At 43.2% G+C, this 19,283-nt stretch overlaps 1 protein-coding gene across 1 annotated transcript in view; it reads right to left on the bottom strand.

Annotated features, from left to right (window-relative positions):
* RGS20 (regulator of G protein signaling 20) overlaps window positions 1-13,296 on the bottom strand; it is a 128,659-nt gene extending 115,363 nt beyond the window's left edge. Inside the window, exon 1 of the mRNA XM_029592699.1 lies at window positions 13,174-13,296. The gene's annotated coding sequence lies outside the window, so the exon portion shown is untranslated. The remainder of the gene's footprint in view (window positions 1-13,173) is intronic.
* Between the last annotated feature and the right edge of the window lie 5,987 nt (window positions 13,297-19,283).

Here is a 19,283-nt window from a genome sequence, read left to right as displayed (position 1 = left end):
TTGGATTTACGTGTGTAGGCTTTAAAATTTTTCCCCTAATCGCGTAGCAAAGCGGCAGGGAGGAGCAGCGGCAGCAGTAACTGAGTGTCGGCGGGCCAGCAACGAGCCTGGTGGTGAGGCGCGTGCAAGAGAGAGACCTCCCATCTCTGTGTCTGCACCATCCAGCAAGAGTGGGGCCACGCTTAATGGGACCCTGGGGTGGTGGGTGAGTGGCCAACGTCTTGCAGCAAGAATGAGGGACCTGAGCTCCTGCTGCTGGTACAACAACATCAGGAGAGGGAAGGGTTGTGGTGAGGAGATGGATGTGGAAAACGGAAGAGGATATGAGTGCGTAAGTGGTAAGGGTAAGACCTTCTGGAGACATAAAAAATGGGAGTGCAGGAGGGCTGAGGAGAGGGAAGGGTTGTGGAGGAGGTGGGAGGGGAAGGAAGAGAGGGGATGGCAGGAAAAGGAAGAGGATAGGCTCTGACTGACGTGCCGTGCATCTCTCTCCATGGAGACAAGAACTGGCGCGAGTTCAGCGCGCAGACAAGGAGTATCGGGGAGGAGGGGGGAGGGAGTTGGGACAGGAGGAACATCGAGAGCTCAGATAGACGTGCAGTGCCACAGGGGAAGGAGTGAGTCACATAGCATAGTGATTGAGAGGGAACGGGAGGGGATGAGAGTGAGGGATGGGAGGGGAGGGAGTGGGAGTGGGAGTGAGAATGAGGGGGGAGGTGAAAGTGAGGGAAGGCGGTTTCAGTGAGAGGGGAGGGAGGCAGTGGGAGAAAGAGGGTGATTAAGACTGAGGGAAGGGAGTTTGAGTGGAGGCAATCTAGGGAAGGGAGGTGAGTGGAGGAAGGGGGGTGAGTGACCGAGGTGAATGAGTGAGGGGAAGGGGGAGTGAGGGAGAAGAAGTGTAGAAAAGTGCCATTTCCGAAAATCAAACCGAAAAAATATTTTTTAATGTAGCCCGTTGTTACGGGCTTAACGGCTTGTAATAGCATATTAATTGATAACTATATGTTAATTCAGTCCCCCTAAATAATCCATTCTAAACTGCAGAACACAGTATCATGGACAAAATGAAATATTTAAACTATAGCATAGAATTTAAAGTAAAATGCCAACTAATTAAAAATGAGGTAAAAAAAAATCAGGTTTTAGTCTATTTTCTACATTTTAGATAGTCTACACACCAATGTTTCCTAACCAGCATGCCTCCAGATATGATCAGGCGTGCCACAGAAAAGTCACCACTGCCTGATGCTCAGATCAAGGCCAGAACCCAGGCTCTGCTCTCAGCAACAGGCGACACCAGCGGTGGCTCTTAAATGTGTAGGAGCTCTTTCTGAGAACATCTGTAATCATACATGCCTCTTCTTCCTAGCTACAACATGACTTTAGCTGGGAGTGTGGTGATTAATGGTCAGAATGCAAAGCATGGCTAGCTGGGCCTCACTTTGTGCAACACACACACTGCACACAGCACCATCTCGTCTTCCCCCTCTTGAACCTCCTTCTTTGAGTCCTTCCAGCCTCTGTCTTATCACCAGGAGACATCATGCACTGAGCCCTGGATGTGCTGAGTGATGGAAGCAGCAGTGGAGGAGCTTTGGTTAGTCACATGTGGCAGCCAAAGTAACTGAGTCAGCTGCCGCACCACATTGACTTCTCCATTCTTCAGCACTTGTATATGGAGAGATCTGGTCCATTATGACAGGTCTATGTCTGTGCCCCTTTCCTTCCTTTGTTGTAAATTTTGGAAGACAGACTGATGGGACTTTCAGTGCTTCCATAGTCTTTTTCTGGCCATATGAATCCTCTTGTGACGGATTGCACCGGTAACTCCCTCATTTTACCTTAAGGAGCCTGGTTCAGGCTTTTAACCCAGGTCTCCTTAAGGCAGAAGGCTGCAAGGGATTCTGGGTGAAGGGAGGTTCCTTTCACCCTGCCATAAGAGCCCAGGCCTAGAGAGCTTAAGGAGGCCCCAGGCAGCTGGTAGGTCCTCAGGACACACTCCCGACAGTGGGTGTTTACATTAGTTGTGCCTGACACAAGGTGAGCTACTCTTTTGACTCTTGTACCTTTGAAGCACCGTAAATAAATACCTGCACCAGAGCTAAGCTGGTCAAGTCTGACTGTATTCTTGAACTATTCCTGTGGCTGCAGCAGGCCTGAATATGCTACACCCCCATGTCTGCAACTGTGTGCTCTGTGAAGACTGGTCTGCCATACAATATTTTTGTTAATGTAGGTGTGCCTTGGGCTTGACAAGGTTGGGAAGCATTGCTTTGGACTCTTAGCAGATGATTTTTTGGTAATTCTAAAAAGAGAGAGCTACAATAGTCTAGCCTGGATAAAATTAAGGCATAGACCATTGTAACCATATCATTACTAGATAGGTAGGCCTGGAGTTAATGATAATGATTCACAACTGGGCAAAAGACATGCACACAATAGATGGAATATATGTGGCCATAGAAATCTGGATTACTCCCAGAATCCAGGTTTCCTGACTCATTTTGAGGACTACATTCTCCAAGACTCGTCTTGGGGAAAAGGGTTTTTAAAAAGGGTAACTCTCGTCAATGGACCTAGGATTTTTCAACATTGATCTTCAGCTTATTAGCACACATCCAACATGGATGGATGGAGGCATGTATGTGGGAAGGATGGAAGGGTGATAGAGAGGAAGGATGGGTGATAGAGAGGAAGGATGGAAGGGTGATAGAGAGGAAGGATGGGTGATAGAGAGGAAGGATGGAGCGATAGACTCAAGGAACCAAAAGAAGGGAGAGTACCCTCATTTGTTTTTCCCAATTTCAACCTCTGACCATGATGTAGCAGTACAATGAATGATGATAATAAACATGAAACCAAAAGGATGAAATGTTCCCAAACTTCCAGTAATGAAGATGTCCAAACATTACTAGAACTCATAAAAATCAAGATAATGCAGAACTGGGGGAGATGAAACGGTTCTACAGCAGTCATTCAGGTTTTATGAAACAGAGACTATGGGACCCTTTTGTCTTGTTTTCAATAGACGTGCCCTGCAGCCGTGGTATTCCCATTCTTGGTGAAGGCAGTGAAAATAAAAGCATGGAGCAGAGACTGTGATGGCAGCTAAGCACTGTAAGACCCATCGTGTCTACCCGTTTTTCTTCTTGATGCAATTCCATAGATCCCACTTGGTCTCCAGCTTTCCCAGCATTTCTTTTCAGCTAAGGATCCTCTGGGCCTATCCCATGCTTTGTTCAGTTCTGTCACTAGTTTTGCATTAGAAGGTCTTTCCATATATCCACCACCCTTTCTATGAACAAATATTCCTAATATTACTCCTGAGTCTTCCCCTTTGGAGCCTCATAGCTTGACCTCTTATACTAGAACTTCCTTGCCCCTGACAAAGGCTTCCTTCTTGTGAATATATATACCTTTGAGATATTTTAATTTTTCTGTCATTTCCCCCTCTTTCTAATCTCTTCTCCTCTAGGGAATATATTTTGGTCTTTGGGTCTCATTTCACAGCAGGGACGGCTCAAGACAATCTGCTGCCTGAGGCGAGGGTTGAGATGGTGCCCCCCCCCCCCCCGCTCATGCCCCCCACCCCTCCTCTACTCTCCCATAGGCTCCATATCTCTGGCACCCACACAAAAGCATCCTCACACATGCTCTCTCTCACACCCCCAAGCACCCTCACGCATACTCTCTCACCTCCCCAGGTTCGCAATCTCTCTCTCTCTCTCTCACACACACACACACTCACACCCACACAAGCAAGCTGCCTCTCAAACTCACACACTCACACACACATGCACAAGCTGCCTCTCAAACTCACACACACAAGCTGCCTCTCAAACTCACACACACACAAGTGGCCTCTGAAACTCACACAAACTGCATCTCAAACTCACACACACACACCAGCACAACACGCACATACACACAAGCTGCCTCTCAAACTCACAAGCTGCCTCTCACACAAGCACACACATACACACACACACCAAGCAAGCTGCCTCTTTCTCAGGTGGGACCTCTCTCCAGTCTTCGGCTGCCAGCGGCCTGAGCTCTAGGGGTGGTCCCAAGCCACATACACACAAGCTGCTTCTCACCCAAGCACAAACACACAAGCAAGCTGCCTCTCAAACTCACACACTCACACACACATGCACAAGCTGCCTCTCAAACTCACACACACAAGCTGCCTCTCAAACTCACACACACACAAGTGGCCTCTGAAACTCACACAAACTGCATCTCAAACTCACACACACACCAGCACACACACGCACATACACACAAGCTGCCTCTCAAACTCACAAGCTGCCTCTCACACAAGCACACACATACACACACACACACACACACAAGCAAGCTGCCTCTTTCTCAGGTGGGACCTCTCTCCAGTCTTCGGCTGCCAGCGGCCTGAGCTCTAGGGGTGGTCCCAAGCCGAGCCTCTCTTTGTTCTTTGGTTGCCACTGGCCTGAGCTGAGGCAGCTGTGGCAGGGGCAGGCAGGGTGAGGCGGATGCCACAGTGGTGTTCTGAGAAGGACATTTTTGCCATCTCAAAATTTTGCCACCTGTAGTGGCCGCCTTACCCTGCCTCATTATAGAACCACCCTTGTTTCACAGGTCTTTTGTTGCAGACTCTACCATTTTAGTAGCCCTTCTAAGAATTGCCTCTGCTCTATCTCTATCCTTTTTTAGGTAAGGCCTCCAGAATTGGAACCAGTACTCCAAATGAGGTTACACCAATGACCTAGATATATATATTATCACCTCCTTTTATTTTTCCAGTGGCAATAACTTTCCCTATGCGCCACAGCATTCCTCTGACACTGTTTTTGGCAGCCTTAAAATCATCAGATCTCGCTCCTGCTGGGTATACATCAGTATGTCACTCCCATCATGTCCTGCTCTCTTGAATTTCTTCACTCTCCTCTGTTTTTTGCATTGTTTCTTAGCTGCCAAAATGTTGATAATGTTGCATCCTGCTGATTTATCATATAAAATGAGGATTCTCCCTACCAGAGTCTATCTTAGAGATGGCTACCTGTACATAGTGGACAGGTATACTGGTATAAGCCTCCAAGATTTAATTTTTGGCAACTTCTGGAAGGAAAAAAATTCCACAGATAAAAATCAAATAGGCAGACTTGTGCAAAAAACAATGTGGAACATTTACTTAGTTCTTAAATGTAGCACTTTCAGGCAAAAGTCATACAATGCTTTCTGCAGTGGTTTATGCTTATATTTTTTTTCTCTATGAATTTATTTTTCTCCTGAAGTTGCAAGAAATTACATTTTTGGGCAAACAATGTTGTGCTGTTTGTCAAGTGTGCATTCGAAAGACCTATAGAGGGGGTCTTGAACTTCTTTTGTCCTATTTCTGCCCCTAAACGAAAATCTGACCTTAAATGTCAAGTTATGTCTGTTGTAAAGCTTCCGTAGTTGCATCTACTGAAACAGAAACGGAGATCTGGATCCCATTCATTACTCAAGAAGAACATGGCTTGTGCAGGGCACTTAAGATGTTCAGAGCAAGCAATGATAACTAAGCAATAAAAAAACCCCCATTGCTATGTTGTGCTATAGTCTTCCTAAAACACAATGGGCAACATTTTCAAAGACTTATTTATCTGTTAGATGAGTAAAATTAGATTTAGCTTGAGTGAGGTCAGCCATACAAAGTGGAGGAGAAGCCCAGTTGAAGCAGCGAACAGCAAAGCCCTGCTACTCTCAGTGAAGCTCCTTGTGACCTTCGGCAAATCACTTCCCCCCTCCATTGCATCAGATACAAAATTAGGACCTCGTTTACTAAGCATTTTTCCAATAGATACAGAATACGAGAAAAGCCTTAGTAAGGAAATACCTTATGTACCTGATCATAACTCACCTTGGGCTTGGGTCTGGATAGGAGAGAGATTAAATCTAAATCCATATGCAGGTAAGTGGATTTTAGCCACCTCAACATGCACTTGTTACTTTAATAATATAACATAAAATTGGTCACATGAAAAAGAGGTGTTCTGGGCTGGGAGAGAGTATGGTTGAAATATATATACACACCTTACATTTTCACAAGGAATGCAAGTAGATGGCATACTGCTAACATGCCTAACTACACCCCTAGTTTGCTGCACTTATTTATTATTTATTTCGAGATTTACAGCCCGTCTACTTGCCAGCACATCTATTCTAGGAAATATATGTGTGGATATCTTAGCTGCATAACAACCAGATTTCCAGTTCAATTTAAGGAGAGGTACTTTGTGGTTTGAAAGTCAGTTTGGTGTGTGCAGGCTTACAATAAGGCCAAAACTGCACTTAGTCACTCCACTGAAAATTTAGTGCAGTCCCACTTTACGATTTACTTTTGTTTTTTAACCAAAATTTTATATCAATAATGTTTTAAGGCACATGATTGAGCATCGAGGCTGCATTTGAGTAGCCCTAATCATGTCTTGTGTTTACTGCTTCTTCTTTTCTATCTTGAAGCTAAGTTCTTAAAACAATGAGAGATATGAAAAGTACAGCATAATGAATGTAGTCCAAACTAACCATTATTTCATTGTACTTCCATTGCTGATTTTGAGCATTTATATAGCTATTCAATGTTACTAAAGCACAATGTTGTGTTCAACACAATTACATCAATTGTACTTTGTTGAATGCATAAGTATACATTGTCTTTTTGTCAGAATATATCTTATGAGAAGGTATATGTGTCACATTTGATGCTCTAATGACAACTGTGTACGTTGAAAGAACTGTCTGTCTGTCTGTCTAGATTCAGACTACTTTTTCTACAGGGAAACTGGTCTTTTGAAATCATTATCTGTGGGTCTATCCCTTGCTCTCCCCCAATAAGTTTTGAACTTACATACATAGTAAACATAGTAAAATAGTATTGACAGCCTAAAAAGGCCAAATGCTCCATCCAGTCTGCCCAAGTTTCTTATGGTACTACTGTCACTCCGTGCAGTTTACTCCCAAGCCTTTTATATTAACAAAGCAACATTTGTATTGGGCGAGGAGCCATCTTGAAAATTCAGACAATGCTGCTTGATGAACTTTGTTTTTTAACTTGACCATAGAAGCACTCCTGTTCTTTTTCCCTTATGTCTGCTGCATCATCCAATTAATTTGAATTTGCATGGAGTGGCAGTTAAAACCCTAAACAACAGGGGTACAATGGCATTGGGCTTCCAAGAAAGCTAATGTGACCTGCATGGAGGGGCCATGATTAAAATTCATACTTCAATGAGCATGCGGAGGCTTGATATTATTTGCTTATTTTTTTTAAATTATTTTTACAACAGCACACTAACGTTAGTGGCTGTAGAAATTATTGCTAGACTTGATAATAAGACAAAGTGCTTGCCTTATTACACTATATATACATTTGTACTCTTGTACCCATCTTTATATTTTTGCTCTACATTTCACCCACTGGACCCTTTGTTATCAACTATATATTCTGTTTCAACCTAGATAACGTTTTATGTCCTATCTCTTGCCTTTAGGTATACCTGTATATATTATCTAACCTTATTGTTTAAGGTCTTTGATTTGATTGGTTGCAATTTGGATTATAATTTTAATTATAATTTTGATAGCAATCTGCCTTGAGGTTAATTTAGGAAAAGGCGAGATATCAAATGTTTATAGAGAAATAAAAATAAATAAATAGAAGAGGACATGAATGTTGCCTTGAATAGTGGTCTTGTAAGTAGCAAAATTGAAGATGGCAAAGCCTGGAATGTCCCTACCAGCAGAGGTGGTGGAGGCCATCACTGGAGCAGATTTTGGGCAAGCTTGTGGAGGGCAGTGGTAGGAAAAGGGTGGAGAGGTCAAGTAAAAGACGTGTGGGGGAGGGGGGATGAAAGGGAGTTGATGTTGGGTTGCCTATAGGAATTTATATGAGCATTGACCCAAAGTGGACCAATCTCAACTGGGCAAACTGGATGGGCCAGTTTGGTCTTTATCTGCTATCATTTATTATGTTAGACATTAGAGTATTCAGTGACCTCTGGCTCACACTTTTCATGTACTCTCAGCATCCCAGGAACTTAGAATCTCTTCTTCTTTCCTCTAGGGCAGTGGTCCCCAACCCTATCTTGGGGCCCACCAGCCAGTCGGGTTTTCAGGATATCCGCAATGAATATGCATGAGAGAAAATTTGCATGTTATGGAGGCAGTGCATGCAAATTTTCTCTCATGCATATTCATTGCGGATGTCCTGAAAACCCGACTGGCTGGGGGGCCCCCAGGACAGGGTTGGGGACCATTGCTCTAGGGAAACAGGTTAGCTGAGCTCAGAGAGGGCCGAGAACTTTGTGATGTCACTGAGCATTTTTTAAAGCCACCTTGGCATTGGTTGATACCAAACATTTTTAGAACTTCCTTGCCATTCGTTAGTGCCCATGGCGGTCACCAGCTGAGTCTGGTTTTTCCTTTCAGTTTCCGATAGGGAAAAGCAGTCTCTAATGTTTAATGGTATACATAATACACAGAAATTCTCAGAAGAAATGTGAACTTCAGTCCTAAGCACATGGTTATAAAACTGGGCTCTTAAATTGTATCCTGTTGAAATCATGTAAGTGAACCCAAACAGGATAACAACAAAGCACTAACAATATTATGGGTGAATTCTGTAAATACTAAACTAGCTAAAGAGAGCAGGATTTATTAACAAGTCTGAGTACAAAGTGTTGTGGTTGTAGTGTTTAGTCCACTATCCCACTTGAATATGTCGAAATAAAGGGCCACAAAAATATTAACAATAAAAGGGTGTCACTCACGATTTTATTTCTGTGCTGGCAAGTCTGAGAATGGGAGTTCTTTTGGTTGTGCACGATCAGAGACAGTTCACAAAAGGTCCCACTTTTATACAGAACTTTCTAATACAGGGGTTTGTGTACTAATGAGCATGAGTGTTAATATCCCAGGTTAAACATACAGGAATGTCGGCATCAGCTAACCCACATGTACTAAACACAATAATGTGCATTACTGCAAGCATATTAGATTGATCAAAAGTTTAAAAAAAATGTAAATGACCTCATTAATTATTAACGCTAGATGACTATCCAGCATTAATACCTATATGCTTAACATGGCTTGCTTACACTGAAAAAATTAACTGCATTTCAGGAGACATTGTTAACTTTTGTTAGTAGGCCATATTAACTTGGGTCTTGATGACCCAAAAATTTTCACCCCTTCACAAATCAGAGAAAGGCTTCCTGACCTCTAAGCTTCCCAACCTCTCTAAAACAAACAAGGGCATCCCAGCCCATTGACCCACACACCTCCTATCCCCCTGAACCAGACAAGGGTTCCTGGACCCAGTGCTCCCTTCAAACCAAATCGGACAAGAGTCTCCATGCTCTCTGATTCAACCACTCCCCATCATCCATGAACCAGACAAAGGCCTCTGGGTCTTCTGCCTCTTGTGAACCAGAAAATGTCCTCTAGGCCTACTGCCCCCCCCCCCCCCCCCCCCATCCCTAGCCCCTGGAACCATACAACCACCTCTGGACCACTTCCTAAGTTTAACACCTGACTCCATGTCATAAGGAACAGGCTAATCTAGTCCTGATTTTACCCTATTGCATGCAGGGACTTGTAGTTCTGATTGCTTCATTTTTTACCTAGGAAATCAGAACTACAAGTCCCTGCATGCTATAGGGCAAGCTAATCCAGGACTAAGTTAGCCTGTTCCTTATGATATGGAGCTAGATGGCAACCTTACCTACTCCCCACCCTCCATGAACCACACAAGGCCTATGGGTCCTCTGCTCCCCCTGAGTCCTCCCATGAACCAGACATGAGCTTCAGGAGCCACTGATCACCTCACACCCTATCACCACCAAACTAGACAAGGGCCTGCAGATCCTCTGACCCCCCATGCCTCACCCTCTGCAAACCATACAAGGACTTTCTAGCCATCTACTCCTCCCCCTCCTGAACTAGACAAGTGTGTCTGCACCCATCACTCTCCCATCTTATCAATCTACCGTCAACAGACCCAATTAACCCTCAAGCCTTCCTAAGCTTCATCCAGAGGCTGCCAGTGTCTCTCCTGCCAGCCATGGCGCCAACTTCAAAATGGCACTGCTGACCCACACGCCAGAGCACATGCCCAGAGGCCCATCTGCTTTGGAGGGGTGGGAGGGGAGTATGGGGGCCCAGAGATCCTTGCTTGGTTCATGGGGAATGGAGTGTGAGATGATCTGGGGATTCAGAGATCCGATATGGCCTTTGGAGTGTGTGGGACTTACTTAGCCGTGGGGCCCAGGAATTTGGAGCCTTTGAAATTTGGTGCCCTAGACTGTTACATAACAAGATAAGAACATAACCTATTTATTAGTTATTCATTTTTGTGTCCATTTAGCTCATGCCTTTTCATTGACGGCTCAAGGCAAGTTACATTCAAGTCCAGTAAGTAAGTTGCCTATGCCTAAATCCGAGCCTGCGCCTAGGGGGAGGGTGTGGGGCAGGTGATGGGGGAAGGTTGCCTGCACTAACCATCTCTTTAACGTTGGACTGGTTGCCCCGAGCTGCCGAACACAGCACCGTTGGCACTGCCACATTGTCTTTAGTGTGGCCCCGGCGACCCTGCTGCATTCTGCGTCTCATTACTGTGCTACATCAGGCATTAAAGGCCAATGCACTGTCAGTATCAAAACTGGCAGGTAACTCCTGCTACCAAGCAGGGTTTTAACACTGCTTAGTGCACAGCCCTCACCATGAGCCTAGCAGAAATCCTTTTGAAATTAGGTCCTGTAGCTTTATGACTACTGACAGTGGCAGGAAAAATCCAGGAACATTGCTGGATAATTCACAGGGATTCTCTCTCTGTAAGACCAGCTAAATGCACATAATAAACAACACTATGGTCCCTTTCCCCCCAACTAGCTTATGAAACTAGATGGCAGAGTGTAGTTATTGCCAGGTTAGAGGAGCTGTGGAGAAAGAAGAGCTGAAGAAAGCATAGGGCAGGCAGGGAGGATGCAGAATGTCTGGAAAGGGGAGGCCGGGGTACTTCATACCACAGCATAGAGAGCTAGCCAGAAGGACAGGTAAATGACGGCGAGACATTACTAGAGATAAACAAATCAATACTCTGCAGATTCCTACCCCTGCTGTAATTAGCATTTCAACCACATTATGACTGACGATTTCTCAATTTTATTTCACTACCAGTGTTTGGGGCTTGTTCTCTACAAAATTGCCTTACAGTGTCCTCAACAAACAATATCAAAGAATTATGCAAACTTTCGCAATCCTGTTTTCTTCTCCACATGTTGCTCTTGGCACTTTGGCAGGAGCACAGGCTAATAGCTTCCCATCCTCTTTCTTTCAGTTCTGTTCATGATTAACAACAGGGACTGTATTGGGACTATGGATTACCTTTAGTCCTCTGGAAGTGATGTCGTTTCATTTTTATGCTTTCCGAGCGTCACTTCTGCCAAAGCCAGCCATCGCCGAGGCAGTGTGTGTCTCTGGAGTAATAAACTGTAAAGTATGCCGGGCTCCTGCTTGTGTACAGAGCGCTACACATCCAAATCATTATTTATTATATTGTATACTTATTCATTTCCAGGGGCTCAGTAAAGCTGCTGAATTTTCCCCACGAACTACTCTCTAATGCCCTCAGGCCTCTGGCTTTGCACTGGGCTCTGTGCAAAGCCCAGAGAAATGGGCACAGAATTCATCTTTCTGGTAGTCCCCCTAGCCCATCACCAGCGCTGTGATCCTTCCGCTACAGATAGCACAGCCGCATGCCTGTTATTTCCAACCCCGTTAGCACCAACAATCAATCTCTTACTGGGGGAGGAGGAAGGGTCAAGTCCGGATTTAGGCGGATTCTGAAGGCGCCCAACCTGCCGACCAAAGAGGAACCTGCCCCTGCTTACTTCTGGGCCATGTGCAGGCACAGCTTCAAAAAGGGGGGTCGTGCCATGGACTATCTGCCTACGAATGACACAATCTGAAGTCAGGTCGGGGGAGGGGGTGGAGAGTAACCATTTCCAAATTCTTTGGCACGGTAGTGGGGAAGGTGAGAGGAAGAGGGGGATTCTCGGCTGCGAGAAAGCATCGCCTGTCAGTGTGGATTCCTTCTGCATTCCCTGTAGCCATTTACAGGCTGAGGGGTGGGGGCAGAATCCCCCCCCTCCCCTCCCCCCCCGGGCCGGTCGGAAGCTATTGCTGGCCCTCCCGTCCCAAGAGGGACCCGGCGCGACTGCCGATCTCTTTATGCCGCCTTCTTACTTGGGACGGGACGTTTCCCCGAAAGGGGTGAAATGGATCACGAACAGCTGCCGCCGAGCCGAGAGGAGGCGGGCACGTGTGGCCCGGGGCTTTGGGAAAGAGAGACGGAGGTGCTGACGTGTTTTGCTCTCGCCCGTTTCCCCGGGGCAGCGTTCCCCCGCGTGCCCGTGGCCCGTGTGGGCGCGAGGCTCGGTCCTGAGGCACCGGCACCCGGACGGCGGCTCTGAGGGGGCGGGGGGTGGGAGAATAGTCTGCATGGAGGGCTGGCTTTAAACCTAAAGACGCAGACATTTGTATTTTTTTTTTTTTTTGCTCTGTAAAGATAGAGTACACTGGACTTAAACCCCCCATTCAAGTACATAAATCATCCTGGAATTGTGTTTATCATGAAATAATAGAAACTGGCTTAAAAAGGTTACACGATCAAACTCTAGCCCCCTTTGCACAGATTTATTTTTTTTTTGTAACATAGTATGAAACGCACTAACCAGTCTCCTAAAAATCTAGCTCTAGGCTCTCCGGATGCCAAGAAACCCAGGACGGTCTCATAAAAGCCAAAAGCATAGGGGGACGCCGAGAAAGAAACAAACAAAAAAACCAAAAACCACACAACACAAAAACATAAATCCAGTCCCTCCACAGCAGAAAGAAAGGGGAAACAAAAAGGCACATCCTCCGTCCATAAGCAGAAAGTGCTCCCTGCCGTCGGGATGTCACAGTCCAGTCCCGCTCCAAAAATACAAGAAGAAGATCGCAGAGCAGAAAGGAAAACGGGGGGACACACAAAATCAGCAACCCCCCCCCCCGAAACTGCAACACAGACGGGCAACAGGCAGCACCGCGCCGCTTCCTGCCACTCTCCCGGGACAGATCGGGGCTTTTTGTTTTTTTGTCCTGGTTAATACTTACGATTTCACCATCAATGCCAGGCGATTGCTGTAATCTTTGCCGGAATCACATCCGTTAGCGCTGGGCTGCTCACCCGGGACCGGCTGCTCATCATCCATGCGCATGCGTCTGCCCGGATTCCCCTTTCTCCGGGTCTTCCGATTATTTGTGCGCGCGCTCTCTCCCTCTCTCTCTCTCTCTCTATCTCTCTCTCACTCTATATCCCCGCTGCCTCGCCGTCCTCTCTCTTTTCTTCCAGCCTCCCCCCCCCCCACCCACCCCTTCTCACCCCAGACGCGTTGAGTGCTCTGCACCCATAAACCCGGCTCCGATCACTTGCAAAGAGCAGAAGCAGATTGTTGTTTTCCGGGGCTCGGGCGGTGTGCCGGGAAGGAGCGCAGGACTGGGAGCAGTAAGTGATTATCGCGGAGTAAATGAGAAATGAACCGTGAATGCCAGAGAGACCGATTAAAAAAAAAGGAGATGTGCAGACAACAGCCTTCCTTTCCTTGAATCCCTGGACGCTGCTAGCACGGAAGTCTCTCTGTCCTGGCCTGGGAAGAATCTCTTATTATTATTAAAACAAAGCAAAAAAAGGCATAGCTCCTCACCAAATAGTGAAAAGCACAAATGTTTATGGAAAACCAAACCGTGTTTGAACAGGAGCTTCTACAAAACCAGCTGCGATAAAATCTGAGAGCAGTCAGTTTTGTATTCCGGTTCAGTGACAGAAATGTGTTTATTGCTCCTGAGTCACAGTTCACTGTGCAGGTGGAAGAGAAATGCTTTTGCAAGTCGTGTGTCTGTGCTTTCTTAAAATGCACTCTTTAATTTCAAGCTACGGAATCGCAAACACCAATTTTATAGTCCACTGTAATATTGAATACCTATTTTGTCAAGCTATATTCTTTTCACTAATGGTTTAGTTAAAATAATAGTTCTAAATAGAGATAATAATGATGAATTTTTAAAAAAGTGACCAGAAGGGAGAACCTGCTGAAGAGTGTTTAAGGAACTGGAAAGATATTTTTAGTGTCCTCTGATTCTTTTGAAGGAAAGAAGGGAGGGTATATAATAATAATATCTGGCCATACTGATGTCTGAACTGCTCGGAACACTGGGAGCTGTTCATCTCCATTAAGAAGCCTATGATGACATTTCAATAAATCTGTGGATGAATCTATGGCTTTTTTTCTCTGGCGGCATTTGGGCAGAACTAAATAGAAAAGAATGGTTTGCTACATCTTCTACCCCTACTCCCACACCCCTTCCTCCAAGTCGGTGCTCATCTGCTCTGTCTCTCCTGCTGCAGGCTCAGCTTTTGCAAGCTGTTGCTCTAACCTGTGCTTTTGTATATCCGATATTTCCTGCAGTAAAAAAAAAAAAAAAAGACCTGTAAATAAATAACATTCACGTCACTTCCTCTGGTTTTGCAGGAATTGGAATAAGGGTTCCCTGGTTACAGAGAGAGATATCTGAACATCACAAACAGACCGCCCAATTAGACCTAGCTACATTTACTTGCTTGGCTTCTGTGCAAAACAAAAAAAATAGACGATTCTATGTACACCAAGAGGAAGTGACTCTAAAATAGTTATAGTGTTATTCCCTGAGGCCATGCTACATGATTGCAGCATCTAGAAGCCCTCCACCCCAGCACTACAAACACTAAGACAAAGGCCATTTTATTATGGCATTTTGGCTATCCAAGAGCAGATTAGTGACAACACTGAATAATTTGTACAGCTGTGTCATTGTAAGCTGGGACCTTATACCGAATTGTGTAAAGTACAAAAGAGGATAAACCTTATTTTAAAAAAAAGCTCTTCTTGGTTTTGTGCAGTATTTTAAATGTATAATCAACCAGCAATCAAATCTACCATATATCACAAACAAACGTTACATACAAACTATTTCAGCTCTGAAAGCAGTTCTCCAGTTACCTTGAATCTCTGGAAGCAGTCAAGTTAGCAAAAGATCAGTGATCACCAACTGTCTTACACTCAAAGGGACTGATTGGTCTGTACTGGAAGTGCTAACACAAAATGACTTCCATCTCTCTCTCTCTCAGCTCATACGCTTAATCTTTTAGCCCTTAGACCTAATTCTAGACAGGATAATGTGTGCCATTGTTTCTAACATCACTGAAGTTCAGCAAAACTGCTAAGAAGCATAATAAAACAATTTCAAAATAACTCCACATTAAACATTTTAAGTTATACAGGATGAGTATTAGTACTTGCTCTGTTTATGAAATATTGTACAGTATAGAGAAGGTACAACTATCTTTTCAATAAACTACACAGTAAGATTGCCTTTGGTATATCCTTTTTCCCCCCCAATGCAGACTAATTACTCTTTTTCGTTTTTTGTACTCACATTACTTAACAATAACCTTAAACTAGATTACCTTGTAATTTTCAGCATGGAGGTTAATAGTTTACCTGACATGTTGCATGGTTTATTTCAATCATTCAAATGATATATAGACAATATATATAGATGACCAGTACATATTAAATCAAAACTTGGGCAATCAGAATTAAATCTGGATAGGCTGTGAATATTTGTGTTTCACATTTTTGACACTTGGTTTAGATGTCACTTGTTTATTTGAGTATTTGCACATACACTCAAAATATGCGAAGATTCACGCTATCATCAAATATTTTGATTCGGTAATTAGACTCCAAACTAATCTGTTTAAAAATACATTTTCCAAAGTAAATCTGATTCATATTTGAACCATATTGATACCGATTCTTATTATCTGGGTAAATTCTAGTCAAATATTTGCAAATCCAAAATTGGATTCAAACCTGGTTTTAGGATGTTCATCATATAATACTTGTAAATATTATCAGCTAGCAACCCCGCTGTAATATGCTTTTAAAGGAACTGAAGAAGAAAAAGAAGCACAGAAGAATGGTACAAAATTAAGAAAAATAAGTCCTCATAGTATCTGCCAGCGGGAGATATACTGTACGAAGCATGGCGCTGTCCAGGGTGCTGAATCCTATCCGGTACACAACCAATAGCCTTAAACTGCAAGGTTAAAACTGAAAGTGCTACATGAGCCAATTCTTTATGTAAGTGCTTCTGTTTTTAGATTTTATAATTTACTAGAAGAACCTGTTCAAAAATGTCATGGTATAGTACTCAAGCAGTCCATGCCTTCAAAAGACTGGAAAGGTATACTCCATAGAGTACACACAATATTCAAAGGCATTCATTACATTGTGTTTGCTTATACCCCAGTCCTTTCTTTCCCTCCCTCCACTGAATTTTCAGTCATGTCTCCCCTCCTTGCTTGATTCATTTTCCCATCAATGTTACCCCCACCAGGTTTCAATCTATTCCTCAATATCTCTCTACCAGCCACTCCCCTTGGCCTCCATCATGCCTCTCAACTCAATCTATCTCCTCAGCAGCTATTCCCTTATTTTAATAGAATGGGAAGACAGCTTCCCCTGTAGCCTCACTTGCCTACTTCAATCTCAAGAGGCATCCCCTAGTCTTAATCTCCCTTTAGCATCAGCATATGTATGTATGGGGATTGAAGCTAGTGTACGCTGATGCTGTAGTATTTATGCAATGCTGTATTAATTGAGTAAGATGTTAGACATGATAATATTAGGCACTGCTCATTTATTTTAACATTTGTAATTCAAGAATAAAATATGAGTTTTAATGTAAACATTCAACATTAGTGCTTTTTTTTCCTTTTGGGAATTTTTTGATCTATCTATAGATAGATAGATATATAGATATACAGTGTAGATTGCAGTTACTCTTTTTCCTCTTTTGTATTCACATTAATTACAATAATCTTAAAGTAGATTATCTTGTGATTTTAAGCATGGAAGCTAATAGTCTACCTGACATGTTGCATGGCTTACTTCAAGCATTCAAATGATATATAGAAAACATGTATAGCTCAACCAGTACATATTAAATTAAAACTTGGGCAATCAGAATTAAACCTAGATAGACTGTAATATTTGTGTTTCACATTTTTGTCACTTGGTTTAGATGTCACTTGGTTTATCTGAGTGTTTTGTCTGTGTGTGTGGAGTTTCTTTCAGCAACTTAAGGAGAAACAAAAATGGAGCTTTGAGCCACCTGCTGGCAATATATTTACCTGGTTGCTTGGCAATTGATTCAATAGTTGATTGGTCAGCAAGAGAATTTATGTTAGACTCCTTTTGTGAGAGTGTGACAGACAGACTGGCTTTTATTATAAAGACACATTTTTAAAGCTATTTTTATCCATTTACATTCTTGAATTTTATTTTTTACTCTGCACTATATTTATTTATATCCTGATTTTTTAAATTATATTTTATTATATTTTACTATGTTATAGTTATATTATCCTGTTTTGCTAGTTTTACCTTGTAAGTAATTTACCATATTTTATTAGGCTATTTTCTTCTTTGTGTTGTAGACTATTGATATTAACTTGCTCCTAGAAGTGCAAAAAAAGGGACAGGGGGTGATAGTAGACAGCCAACTGCATCGCAGTGGTGCAGTTTCACCCGCCATGGTGCAGCCATGCCACACGCTATCGTCCCCATAGTGCCATGGGAAAAGGTGTAGTTATTTCCCACAGTGCTGCCAGCGATTAATGTGAAAAACATTATCGCCCACAGCGCTGCCAGGAGATAACTCCACCCAAACCACACCACACTCCTTCCCTTCCCCTAATTAGAATAAAACCACTATGATACTGGCACATCGCAGAATAAAGAATAACCCTGTTGGTTCACTAGTTTTGCTGTGTTAGCTATTGATTATATTTTGACTATTGTACATCACTATGTTTTACAAATATAATAAGAGGCGATCCATCAAGAACTAATAAACATAAACAAACATACAATTTTTGTATTTCAATAACATTTTCAGGGTTTTCTCTCCCACCAGCTTGATTCAGTTCCATGCAAGAATAATAGATGGATAATGCTTAAAGAACTTTCACCCTGAATCAGAGCTCCATGTGAAACATGGCTATGTCAGCGATATTGGCGATATTTTTTAAGCTAAGTACCTAATAAAAAATGTTTTGAATACTTTGGTTGAAAACTTGTGAACTGTGAATTTGGAAAATCTTTGAGTAAACGTTAATGAAACATAGATTAAAAATGTTTTTTTTCCCTTTAATGCATCCTAATGATGAGCAATTTGGAGAAGTCTTAGGGCTAGATTTACTAATACCGCTGGGCTCTTTGAATCCCATGGTAACGTGGGGTGGGGGGCAAAACGGGGGTCGGTCCTGCGATAGCCCGCAGCGATCGCACCTCTGTGGTGCGATTGCTGCCGGCGTCGCGCCAAATAACTACACCATAAAAGGTGTAGTTATTCGGTGCAAAACTGGCAGCGAAAAAGATACGTACCTTTCGCTGTTGGTGAAGTCTTTGCAGTGTCATGCCCGGTGCTGCCCCCTCCTCCTCCTCCGGGGCTGACGCTGCCCTGACTCCACCCCGATCTTGGTATTGCACGCAATAAGGGACTTTTCACGTGTGAAATGTCCCTTATCGCGTGCAATCCACTTGGAAAATGACCCTCTTAGACTCCTTGGTGCTGTCTGAGGGTTTTATCCTCCTTTAGATATGACAATTATGCTAAGTTTGATATCATTTTTTAAATTGATCTCTTCTTTTTCACATATTTTTTCAGAAATATCTACAGTCTGATTAAAAAGGATTAGGATGCATGGCTTCACATAAGGTTGTAAAGATCCTATTCAGGGAGTGCTTAATAAAAATTTTAAAAATTATAATAAAATACAAAAAAAAATAGTGTATGTGTGAAATAATATAGAAAATAGGCACCAGCAGGTTTTGTGTTTACTTATATTTGCCACTGGGAATAATTAAGATTGATTAGATACTGTATGTTACACTAATGCTTATTCCTCGAATTAAAAAAGGGAGTAGGGCATAAAAGACAAAGAAGTGGGAGAGAGAGGCTTTGTCTATTGAAAATCTATCTCTAGGGTATCTCTGATATAGTGGGCAGTGCATAGCAAGTTAGTGATTACTGTGGCACCTCAGAATGACATTTGTCCTCATGACAGAACAAAGCCTATGAATGCTGTGGCTATAAGCAATAAGAGCAATATTATTCCA

This window comes from Rhinatrema bivittatum, chromosome 2, assembly GCF_901001135.1.
Source record: "Rhinatrema bivittatum chromosome 2, aRhiBiv1.1, whole genome shotgun sequence".
NCBI lineage: Eukaryota > Metazoa > Chordata > Amphibia > Gymnophiona > Rhinatrematidae > Rhinatrema > Rhinatrema bivittatum.
This window is presented reverse-complemented; position numbering and strand designations above follow the sequence as displayed.